Here is an 11618-nt window from a genome sequence, read left to right on the forward strand (position 1 = left end):
TCCTTAATTCGTTTATTGTGATGAGTAAATGTGACAGATCAATTGTTTTAGCACTCAATGATTTGCAAATTAAGTCCTACTGACTATAGGTGCAGCAGGTGCTATAAATGATTTGACCTTGTCTCATATTCTAATAGTTGCAATAAGATAGTAATTAATAATATAATGTTTTGCTACTCTATATAGTTAGTATATTACATGATATTCAATTGGCACTATATTATCTAAGAGTAATTTTGTCAAAAAAATCAAGATTTATAAGTAAAGACTAACTCTCAAATTAAGTAAATCCATCCAATCGAACAATATATATAAAACTAAATTATATTACAATTTATCCAACCGAACACCTTTGGCTGATGAATTGTATGACAAAAAACATACCATAGAGCTAATTATACGTATGAATGATAATATAAAACTTAGGCAGACGTTCGTGCAGACAGCCAAAACAAATCATTCTCAATAGAGATTAGTTCAACAAAATCTAAACATGAGTAGTATTAATCAAATTATAAAAATGATTTTTATAGAGATCTTAGTGAAGATGTTAGAATCATTACACACTATGGTGAGAGGGAGACAATGTCCGGAGACCGTACAAAAGATGAGTTGGATGGCAGGCTGTTGGTGTTCGTGGTTGGGAGTAGATGATCTCTACCATTTTTTTTCATTTGTAAATTGTAGTAGTATGAAAATAAACATTTACAATGATTATATGAATTGGAAAAACGCTTAAGCTAAAGAATAAAATGATAAAAAATATATAATCAACAAACACACAATTAATCGTTATATTGAAAACCACTACGAAAAAAAAGCAATGGACGAGTACAAGAGAATATAAGCAAATAAGCAGTACACATTCTGACATCATTCGTCAACCTCGTCCCCTAATTCATTAGAGAAGAGTGGTTTCACAACAACTCTAAACCAAATGAGAAGAGCTAAACAAAAATTATTTATTCGATATATCAAAAGACTCAAAATCGCTTAAGTAATGAAGTAAAAGTTTCGAACCTAGCAAAACAACCCCCAACATTTTATAGAGAGCAAAGTCTAAGCCAATACAAGTTCAAAAAGATAAGAGAAACATTTGGGTTTAGGGTTTCAAATCTAAACATTTGAAATTTCTTACAAGACTTCGAGACAAGAAAAAAAAAGATAGCTAGCGACAACAAGTAAATCAGAATAGGCTCACTAGTTAGGAACCTAAACAGAAATTGCGAACGACAATGTCACTTAGGACAACTCGCAACTAACCCACTAATTCCATAGTGTATATATTTCTGTCGTGTCGAAAATTGTCTAATCATAAAAGGAGTAGGGGAGAAAGTAAACAAATAAACTCAATTTATTAGTTAGAGTGGAGCGGATAAAGTTTTTTATTGTTGACATGGTGAGGAAAATCAGCAATAAAAAATTAAATTTAACAACTCAGTTCCTTCATTGCATATTAAAAGTTAATGCACTTTTAAATGGATCAAATGTACCTTTGATTTTTGCATTTGTCAACATGCCTTGCCATGATCGTTTCCGGTTGGAGGCATGTGGCTGTGTAAACTTTTTTTTTCTTCTCATTATTTTAAATATGTACATATAACTATAAATTTTCTTCATATAATTTATTTGATCTACTCCAATCAGGAGCGGAGGCATAAATGAATATGAATAAGGGCTAAATTTTTAAAATTTTATTTAAAAATAAATTTCAGCTAATTTAAATTATTATTAGGGGCTTTTATACACTAATATATACAAAATATGAATAAATTTTAAAATTTTATAATAGAAAAAAAATGGATTCATTAGGGGCTAAAGCCCCTCACTCGTTACATGTAGGTCCGCCCATGACTCCAATAGTATCAATATTCGAAACGAACCGAACGCAGCCACTTCCTCGAACTGCCCCCCACAAGGGCTAAAATTGGAAGTGATTGACTCTTTGATTCTACTTTTGGAAACTTTTATTGTTTATATAATTTTATTTTAACAAAAAATATTTTTGATATGTATATTTCAATTATCCTAAAATACTTAATTATTGGCATTGATTAAAAAAATATTTATATGATATATTAAATATATTTGTGTATTTTAATAATATTTTAATAATTACATTAAATTAATTAACCACGTTAAATCCAATTTTTATTAAATATTGAAAAAATATACCTTGCTTGAAATCTTGAATAACATCAAGCTCAATTTGTGGTCTAGCTAAATACATACAATTTTTCATAAAATGCAATAATATCACTAAATATAGCAGCTCTAAATCACAAGAGAACTAATTTTTTCTTAAGGTTGATAGGAAACAATAAGGCAATTTTATGAGTAAAATAAATATGAATTCACGTACCAAAAACAGAATGCGTGTCACAATTTTATCGACACCATCAAATGGCAAAATACTACTATCGTTAGTATTTTTTTTTTTGGCCTTTTTCTTATGCATTAAATAAGTTGGGAAAAGGAAACTTGTACTAGACAATTAATTAAGTACTATACACTATAATCAAATTAGACATAGCTGGTCACAATTCACAAATATGTACGATAAGTATACCTTTACACACATCAACATCAATCACGCACCTAAAACCAGGGGCGGAGGGAGGGTGGGCCGGGGGGCCCATGGTCCCCCACTAATTCTTAAAAAACTTAGGGGTATTTTAGTAATTTCACAATAATTATAATTTATAATAAATATAATATTAGAGATAGGTTTCAGCAAAATATATATGAATCGTGCCTCTTAATTTAGCGTATTCATTCTGTCGTTCCAATCCAAGTCTGAATTTAGCGTATTCATTCTGTCGTTCCAAGTCTGAAATCTGGTAAACTAAAACTAGGTATATTCAAAACTCAAATATAATTCAATTAATTTTTCTACATAGGTTGTTTTTTTGTTTGGCTGCAATAATAATTCAAAGGGGGAGAAAGAAGATAACTTATGTAATTCAATGGCTACGGACTACGGTGGTTCTGTAGTTGGAATTTTATAACTCCATTTCTTTATTTGATGTGTGTGTTAATAGTTTTGCATACAGAAAATATCAAATATTTTGAACTTAATCAGTGTTGACTATTTTTGTAGGTATATGGATCGTTATTTCAAGAAACTTTCTTCCGTTGATTCTTCATCAGTTGAACCTTCACTTCTTCAACCTCAAGAATTATCGAATGAAGATAAAAGTAAGGTTGATTTAGAGATCTTCCAAGTGATCCAGGAGAACGACCTGATATAATGAGTTATCCACCAAATTTAATAGAACAAGTTCGCAGAGCTTACTTACTTAAAGGTCCGTGTCAACCACGTAATCATGATTTTCGTCCTACAGTGGATGGAAATCGAAAACGTAAATTTGTCTCACATTGGTTTGATGAATTTAAGGATTGGTTGGAATATAGTGTTGCAAAGGAAGCAGCTTTTTGTTTATATTGCTATCTTTTTTCAAGACTCCACGGAAATGGACAAGATGCTTTTGTATCAGGGGGATTTACGGTCTGGCGCAAGAAAGAAAGATTAAGAGATCATGTTGGAAACCATAAAAGTGCTCATAACAGGTGCAGATTAGCATGTGAGGATTTGATGAATCAAGCCCAACACATTGAGGACTTTATTTTCGATGTGCGCATAGATGAAAAGTTTTCACAAATATCAGGAATCAGTGGTCTTGCTCAAAAGATGGTTTCTACAAGGAAACATGAAGTTTTTCCAATGGTTTATTCATTAGTTAAGTTGTCATTGATCTTACCAGTTGCCACTGCATCAGTAGAAAGAGCCTTTTCAGCAATGAAGATCATCAAGACTTCTCTACGTAATAGCATGGGAGACCAACTATTGAATGATTGTTTAGTTCCTTACATCGAAAATGATGTGTTTGTTAAAGTTACCAATGAAACTATTATTCAGCGGTTTCAGAAGATGAAGAATAGAAGACAAATGTTATGATGTGATTGCATTTGACTTTTACATTTTGAACCTTATAATTTAATTTATGTAATTTTTTTTGAAGTTTAATTTTGGACCCCCCATTATGAAATCTCTGGCTCCGCCACTTCCTAAAACTATACAATAAGAAGTGTTTTTTTTATACGAGGGAAATGCTCAAGCCGAGGGCACAACGAGCAAAACAGTATAACAAACAAACGAACAAAACAAAAAAAGACAACAAAAAACAATGCAAAACCCCCCCACATACATGCCACCGAATAAAAAAACCATAAGCTAAGCAAAGAAACACTACAAGTCAGCAGCAACCCAACCACGAGACATGCCTCAACAAAAAGCCACACCACCAGCTCAACCAAGAACACGACACCCACAACAGAAAAGTAGGCACCAGAGGAAAAGAAAGAAAGAAAGAAAAAGCAATAAAACCACAAAAGAGCACACCTCAAATGCCTTCTCGTGTTTTCTTTTTAATTTAGTCTATGCTTGCTAATGAATATAGAGAGAATATTTCTCAAAAGCTTAGCATAGATTCATCCCTATATCATTTCATGACATGTAAGATAATTTTAAAATTTTAATGATATTTTTTTAGATTATAGGGGAGTTAATAGATTTGTCCTACCACATTTTCAACTCTCCTAGACTTTTTAACCTACAACTAGGCAGCAAAGATTACTAAATAAATGGGATATTTGAACTAGAATTATGATGTAATCTTGTCTTTCAATCTCCAAATCAAACGGGAAGAATATCGAATAACATATTTGTTCTCTCGACAAAACAACGCAATTGCATTTTGCTATTAACTTATTGTCTAATACAGCCAACTTTTTTTTCATGTATTTTATTCAATAAGTATGTAAAATTGGTAAATTGGTATGTCAATAAGTATAGAAGGATAAATTGAAATGTAGTGTGGCACTATTGCAACGTTTCTAATATACGTACTACATAACATTATCTAAATGGTTTATGAACATCGCTTACATTTAATCCAAGAATTAGTAGTATTTATCTTGTGTGAGTTTGATTTTAACACTTTAAAAATTATAATTAATATCACTAGTTTATAATTTATACAGTATAAAATTAAAATTTAATTTGCTATCAACATGCACAGTCCCTTTTCACCGGGATAAATGGTGAAAATTTTGGAAGACATAAGAGAATGGCAAGACCTAAAGACCATAAAGGGAAGAAGGGGAGTGAATTTGGATCCTCAGTTGTGTATAATTTTTTTACAGAACACTTTTAGATGGGGTCGAGATCAGCGAATGTGTCCTCACGGGTATGTTCTTCTCTTCATGAGGTTGTGCGAGACTAGGGTGTTTTCTTTGTTATTGACTTTTTTTTGTTTCTGCTGCCACTTGGATGTTTGTTTCTGTTCCTCATCTCCTTTTGTGCTTTTGGTTTGTCGGGTTCCCCCGGTCTCAGAATATAATGGGAGATTGTGAAGTGTTTTGACTTTGACTCATGCGCGTGTGGTTGTTTTGCTGCATGGCTATGTTTGTTGTTATGTTGAACTTTTGCTCGCTCCCCCTCCCTACCCTTTGTTAATTTGAGCATTTTACTTCGACCTCATAAAAAAATCAACAAGAACTGTATAGTATAAATAGCACTGAATATAATTTGAGTACTTATAATTACAATTTATTTGTGAGGTAGTACTAGTTCGAAATTAATATAAGTAAGAAATAAATAGCCGACAAAAGCTGAAGAAGCTAAGGCCGTGGAGCGTGCGGCCCTGCTCTTAGTTCCTCTGTACCTATGCATGCATGCTTATGTCAGACCTCTATTTAAAGAATTCACCCCTTTTTTACTCCTACATTTCTTTTTATTTAACATAAATCCCTTGCTTCAATTTATAATTTGATACAAATTGAAAAGTTTAATGTTAATGGCATCATCAATTCAAAGATGTGGTTAAATTGGTTTGGTCCCAATGGTTTAAATACTGTATCATTTATATGTGAGTAGTGTAAACTAGTAGGAGTGTTCATAGGAGTATTAGTTTAGCTAAGTAAATTATTGTACTACATTGAGTTCGTAATTCTAAAATAATTGGAAGTAGATATTTGCATATTTATAATGATTTGAGCTATATTTCAAAAGTACTAATTAATATACCTATTGTTGATTTCCGTGTAGATAGTAGTAGTAAACTATAATGAATGTACAAATTACAATAACTTTTACTCGGATATAAGTTAATTAAGGATAATCTAAAATTTTTTATGAGAATACTTGCCAAAAGAAGTAAAGAAATGTGCCCCAAGATATCTAAGGTCTAGACTCTAGAGGTACGAGAGTACATTACAGTAATTTATACACATAATTAACAGGAGGGGGCACATTATTGGCTGGGAGTACATCGATTATAAATGAAACATTTTTCTTTTTGGATTATCCCACTAAAAATAAAATATTTCCAAAAACGGAAATAATACATTCTCTATTTTTCCTCATCTCTTCATTAACTCAAAAAACAAAACTGCATAGAATCTCGTGCAGAAAATCAAATATTTCATATTTAATGAGACAGAGTAGTATTCATGATCACATTGTGTATTTTTTTAGTTCATCATTTGATAAAAATCTCAAATTATATTATTTAAAATGTGATTTTCCAAAATTAAAATAAATACTTATATTATATAAGTAAAATAAAATATCATATAATTACCCATCCATTGCCGAAACGTACACAAGATCATGTTGAAGCTGGCTATGAAGTCTCGCTTCGCAAAATAGAAAGCCAACTTTGAAAAGAAAATTATTTGATCAATTGACGGACGCTGGCTGATGTGCCTCACATACGTATAGTTCACAAGCAGCCGAATTCGCGTTACATGGCCCCGATGCTCCACGGGACCGCATTCATAATTTTGTGATGGCATTGTCCAAAGTAATCGTAGTAGTGTTGATGTGAATCAATAAGATTAGTATTTTCTTTGTGACAAGGATTATATATATACTCTATCACTTAATTAATCTTCTCGAATGTATATTCAGAAATCCGTAACTGCAAGATATTAGGGCATCTGCATCGGCGTCTCGATGAGGGCTCTATCTCATCCTAGAGAGACGAGGCGGCATCGAGATGCCGATGCAGGTTTTCTGTCTCATCCCGTAGCCCGGGGGGAGGGGTGGGATGCGGGCTGTCTCGCCACGCGCGTTGGCCACGTGGCGAGCAGCGAGTGGTGCGTGACGCCCACTCGTCGGCCTGCGAGGGGGAGTCGATTTTTTGACCGTTTTTTATTATTAATTTTTTTAAAAATCGGAAAAATTTTAAAAAATAAAAATTTTTGACCTTTTTTTGCCCGTTTTTTTACCGTTTTTTTCAGTTTTTTTTTTCTTTTTTTCCCTCATTCATCTATAAATAACCCAATTCCCCCACCATTTTTTCCACACACAAACACTACATTCTCACAAACACTACATTTTTTTAGATGTTAATTATGTATTTTTTTATTTTTTAGGATTTTAAATTATAATTTTCTTTTATTTAATTAAGTGTGTTTTTATTAATTGAATTTGTTGGAAATAAAAATAAAAAAATGAAATTGAATGAATAGCTAAGGGATGAGATGGTTAAGAGATGGAGGGATGCAAGTGTTGTCTCTTAGTTAAGAGATGAAGTAAAAAGTACAGTGGAACCCATAAATAGTGAATGAATGATACGATTAAGAGACGGTATTAAGACACGGATGTGGATGGCCTCATTATTCCTTACCCTATATATGCTCTAGGCTCCCTTTTGTGACAACTTTTATGAAATCAGACATGACTTTCTACGTAAATATATGTAGTTATGTTCTAAAATAATATACGTTCAAAAGGAATTCTCATCTTTCAACGTCAATCATATAAAATTAGATGCTATTTTTAATGTATAAGAATGGTTGTTGTCATTGATCCTTGAACACAGCGAATTAATTTGAATTTGACAATTCATTACATATGTCCTAATCGTAGATGTGTAATTAATTTGAAGCTTTGTGAATGGAGTATAAATTAATCAAGCCACTTTTATTTCCTTTTCTTTTACTTAATTTTACTTAATTTCCGCTTCAAAGCTCGATGATGCAGCAACCGGAGCACAAAAGGCACGTAGAAGACCTCCATCAGATCCACGAACCAATTCTCCCTCCCCCGCCTCCAGTGTCGATGTAGAGAAGGCACCGTCAGTGTTCAGCTTCACCCAAGGTACATCAGGGGGATGCCATAAGACCATGAGCGACCGCAGAACACGCTGTCTGGGGGAGAAAGGCATGAAATCAACCGACGGCGCGCATCCCCTCCAATGAGTCGGGGCAAGCTTGCCGGTCAGAACAAGCACATGCTGGTGATGAGTGACCTGCCAAATAACATGTGAGTGACGAAAAGGACGGCCACCATGTTTGCAGCCGTCCAAAGAAACCAAGCAATCAAACAAGGAACCAGCAGTCGGCGGTTTCTGCATGGGAGTATTTCGATGCCTGGTTTCCTTCCTCGCACACACCGATTCACACGAGCACCGATATTGCACTTAGACTAGGTCACTGGCGGAGGTCTTCTTTCCAGAGGGCTCCCGTCATGCATATTAGGGGATCATAATACTTCACAATGGTCTATTTGCTACTTTCTTACTATGATCAAGTTTGGCAATGAATTAATCCTCAATTCAAATTCAGTCGATTTGGAGATCAATTGTGTTTGCTGATTTTGTAGATGTATTTTTTACATTTCTCTTTCCCATTTCTACATGGACATTAATAGTAACATTCTATTTTAAGTAAGAATTGTGTACGTCAGGTCTCATTAGATTCAAAATCAATAATTTGCTATACGATTCAATAAATAAATAATTACAACTCATTGATTGGAAAATATATAATACTCCTATTAAATGGATCGAACGATTAAGCTTGGGCTCATTGGTGATGTAAATCAATAAGTGATAAGGGAAAATGTGTGGTTCTTCGAATATAATTTGGAACTTATACAATATGAAAAGGGTACTATTGTTATAATATTCCCTTACTAATTTATTTACAATCTTTTGATGAAATTCGAATTCATTTCTATCACCCACTCACAAAAAATATATATTAACCCAAAACATAGATGAAGTGAATGTGAATATAAATATTACTAATAATTAAATACATATTCTGGAATCGGTTTGTAATTATTGCTAGAGCAGTTTTAAAATAAATGCACATGCTTGAATATTCTTTAATCGTGCTTCAACTGAAATAGTTCATTACAGTATTAAATAATAACTGGCAGAATATTTTTAAATTTTATTTTTGTTCTTTTGTAGTATTATTTGGTGGTGAAGGCAAGACGGTGGTACCAATTAAATAAATCTATGGGTAATTATCATCCAAATTTAAATATTAGAAATTCAAGTATCGAAATCAGGGTAGATGCTCTTTACGAAGAGACCAGTAAAAACAAGATTCTGAATTATTGTTATTAATATTCTTAATTGTTGTAGTAATTTATTTAGTATAGTACACAAGTAATTCTGACACTTTTAGAATTAAATTAAATGGTTCATATATATGAACCAAGATTCTGAAACTCTCTAAATGTAATGATTTCCATTGCAATTAATGAAAATTACAAATGAATTTATGAACTTGAACAAGCCCCCTCTTAGTTATTTATTTATTCATTGAATTGATATGAAGAATACGGTATAAAAAAAGAGAAAAATGTAAGCTTGTTTCTTTATTTAACAAACTTTCACAAATATGGGTTTTCATAAAAGAACAAAAGAAAAAGTTCTCCAACAAGATAAATAAACACCCTTCTTAGCAAAAAAGGATATTTCTTAATATTAAATCAGAAGAAGGACAAAATAAGAAAAATGTACAAAATTAAAATTATATAGCCTCTTTTAGCAAGTGGCATCATATCTTAATTGATAGTATTAATGAATTCTGATTCAATAATTTTCTTTTGGCGAAAGGGTATGTCTTTTAACTTTTGAGTTAATTACCTTATTTGTTTTTAGTGTTATTTGTATAATATTAATAATGTTATTTTTTAGATCATGCTGCACTTAAGAGTAATGAAATCCACTATCTATTGGTTGAAAGTGAAATAGTTTATTAAAAGAGATGCGCTTTGTTATCTTAATAAGAACACTTTTACAATTTACCTTTAAACAAAGCTTTATTATTTGTGTGATTTTTAAACTAAAATTGGTTATTTTTGTATTTCTTGAGGTTGCATTCGAAGTGAAGTATATGATGGATAGATTAGAAGTCCATAATCCATCATTTTTAAATCATAACAACTCACCCCATCAACATTGCTTGATAGTAATTTTATTTCACCAATTCCGTTTTAAACTATCTTTTGGAGTGATTTTAATGGCATTAAAGTTGAGTAATTTGCCCTCTAAAATACTAAGAGCATCCACAACCGTGCTCTTGCCAGCGGCACGGTTGTGGGCCCGGCCCCACTTTTTCTGCCTGCTCTCTGGTAAGAGCACAACACCCACAACTGTGCTCTTCCGCAAGGAAGAGCACAATTCAATTTAAAATTCAATTAAACAATAACATTTCCATAATATTAAAATTCATTAAAAAACCACAATAAATAATACAAATTACAAATAAAATAAAAAAGACATAATTAAAATCCTAAAAATTAAAAATTACATAATTAAACTCCTAAAAATTAAAAATTACATAATTAAAATCCTAAAAATTGAGATTGAGAGAGTTGTTTAGTATAGTGTCATTTTTTGTGTTTGAAATGAGAGTATTTATAGATGAAAGTATGAATTTTGGGGTAAAAATGATGGAAAAAAAATTAAAAGTGTGAAAAAATGGATATATTTTATTAGGAAGTGGGACAGTATTTTTTTAATTAATTTTGAAATTTTCAGATTTTTTCGATTTTTTTAAAAAAATAATAAAAAATGATAAATCAACGGGCCAATCAGAGCATGCCACGTCGACGCCTTGTGCTCTTGCCGCTGACACGACCGTGCTCTTAGCTAAGAGCACGTCCGTGCCAGTGGCAAGAGCGCAGCGGCGGCGGAGCGCGTCCTTGCCAGCGGCAAGGACGGACGAGCAGCATTCCACCACCGTTGGGGATGCTCTAAGTGAACAATTTGAAATGGCTCTGATCATCTCCCCTGACGAAATATTCCAAAGCAACCACACCTTAATTATTTCTATAATCACAATTCTCACGCCATAATACACATATCAAAATTAACTTGTGAGATCACACAACACCAATTATTGAACACAATAATTCAATCTCCATACAAGTATAGTAATAATTTATTAAATTATCCTCTTAAATCCAAGTTGTGGCCGTGCAATATTATCATCTCTCATGATTATAATAGTACTAAATTAAATAAAGTTCTAGCATGTTCATTCCATAATTAATTCACCCAAGCGCAAAAAAAACTCATATTCGTTACATTATCAATTTTGTATCATCATTTTATTCCGCAATCAATTTAGATGCTATATGTAATTTTTTTCGAGTTACACCCCCAAAACCCCCAAACGCCATGTAATCAATTTTGGAGTATTGATTACATGAAAGTAAAGGTTGAAACTGAAAAATGATTAACAAGATCAATAAACAGATAAAGAAAACACACATACTTCCTGAAAAGAATCATACAAACACGAACCAA

Source organism: Salvia splendens, chromosome 4 (assembly GCF_004379255.2).
Source record: "Salvia splendens isolate huo1 chromosome 4, SspV2, whole genome shotgun sequence".
Lineage (NCBI taxonomy): Eukaryota > Viridiplantae > Streptophyta > Magnoliopsida > Lamiales > Lamiaceae > Salvia > Salvia splendens.